The sequence below is a fragment of the Cynoglossus semilaevis genome, chromosome 16 (assembly GCF_000523025.1).
Source record: "Cynoglossus semilaevis isolate Cse_v1.0 chromosome 16, Cse_v1.0, whole genome shotgun sequence".
Taxonomy (NCBI): domain Eukaryota; kingdom Metazoa; phylum Chordata; class Actinopteri; order Pleuronectiformes; family Cynoglossidae; genus Cynoglossus; species Cynoglossus semilaevis.
Genome location: NC_024322.1, coordinates 12,480,515 through 12,482,404, shown reverse-complemented (window position 1 = coordinate 12,482,404; position 1,890 = coordinate 12,480,515). Strand labels below are relative to the sequence as shown.

At 36.1% G+C, this 1,890-nt stretch overlaps 1 long non-coding RNA gene across 2 annotated transcripts in view; it reads left to right on the top strand.

The window, feature by feature from the left end:
- LOC103392182 (uncharacterized) overlaps window positions 1–1,890 on the top strand; it is a 152,439-nt gene that overhangs the window by 69,796 nt on the left and 80,753 nt on the right. The window lies entirely within an intron of this gene.

Here is a 1,890-nt window from a genome sequence, read left to right as displayed (position 1 = left end):
TTCTTTTTTTTAAACCTATCTGTACTTTCAGTCAACAGCGGGAACTTGTGACATTGTAGTGCACCCTCTCAGCAGATCCGCCTAAATGTCAGCAAACTGCTTCTGAGTGGAATCCCAATTTGCCTTGGAATTAGCGCTTTACACCGACGAAATAATTATCGAGGCAACTCAATGCCTGTCGCTAATATGTGCTGTTAAAAAAAAAAGAAAGAAAAGAAAAGCTGCTCCCATTTCCTTGATCATGAGATAAATGTGGAATCAGTCAGGTCCCCAGTCCCTGACATGTCCTGGCCCCGGAGTCTGGTCCCTGTCTGTCCACTATCACTTGACTTTGGCTGTGGTTTTGGGAAATTACGCACGGTTTTACGCAGAGAAAGTCGTCGGAGTTGCTGCAGCGAGACAACAGAGAAGAACGAATAAAAAGTGTCTGCACTTTATGTGACTGTTTAACCGACAGTCACCTGTTAGATTTAGTGTTCAGAGAAAAGACAAAACTCGCCATGTTTGAAGTGCGTAAAAGCAGAGAATAAATAAATATAATAAACCACATAAATCTCTATGCATACCGACGTGTCACAGAAATATCAGCATTCCGAAATTATTAAATATTCGTAAAGTGAGTGAATTTAATTTTTTTTTATTTTATTTTGAGCGGCACATTGAGTTGTTTAAATGCAGGGCGAATGTTTCCGACAACCAGATTCTGCAGAAGTGTTGAGTTCTGTCCGTTCACTGAGCTGCTCCACAATAATCAACAGATGGAAACAGGTGACACCGGTGTCTAAAACCAGACGTTTCTCATCTAAATTATTTTTAAACCGTAATTTGCGTGGGATGCGGAGTAAATATGAACATTCTCGTTTGTGATCCGTTATAACCTTTTCATTTGACAAACTACAGGCAGACGAGAGAAAATGAGAAGAGAGATTAAATAATAAAAAGCGACAGAAATAGACCCGCGTGGAAATACGGAAACCTGTAGCATTTCACTGAAATGAAGTTTCTTTTTACTTTATTGTTTTATTTCACCGACCGAAATATGTCAAGGGAAATAAATGAATTTAAACGAAAATAAAATGTTTTTAATAATCATATAAGTGTATTTTGGCACAAAAAGCGTATAAAGCGTAAGTATAAAAACCCGGAATATAGCAAAATTATACAGGCCTGCGCATTTTCACTGAAATAAAATCAAGATAAATATAAAGTAAAAAAAAAAATTCTAACAAAAATCCTAAATAAGACGCAGTTTTTGAGGCCTTTTGAGCGCTGATGTTAAATTAGAAAAAAACAACAATCACTTCCTCCAGATTTAAGGAATAAATTAATTTACTTTGGCAGAGAATTGATTTAAAAGTTTTATTTGTAAACATTAAATATTTCTTTCTCTCTAAAGTTCGTGGAATTCGGCACCAAATGCTGTTACAGAAGAAGTCATTTTATAGGTACATGATGATGTGGGCCTATAGATCTCTCTCTCTCTCTCTCTTTCTCTCTCTCACTCACTGACTCACACTCACTCACACACACACACTCACACACATTCTTGAGCCTGTAGGTAATAATAATAATAATAATAATAATAATAATAATTGGATGGAGCTTTTTCATTTCCAAAAGTCATGTTAAAAATCAAACGTCTACCTATAGGACGATTATCAGACATGGAACATATATAGACAACGTGCTCAGCATGATGTTGGGATGAAGTCGTTTAAATTGCACCATGCTTTAGTGTAAGTAGCTCTTATGGCCATAGAAATAATAAATATATAGAAACGTTTATATTCAACAGCAACAATACTTACAGCACATACAAACAAGGAATGTCTGACAGTTTTACAAACACCATGGGTCCCTCCGTTTTCTTTTGTACAGATGAGTTTAACC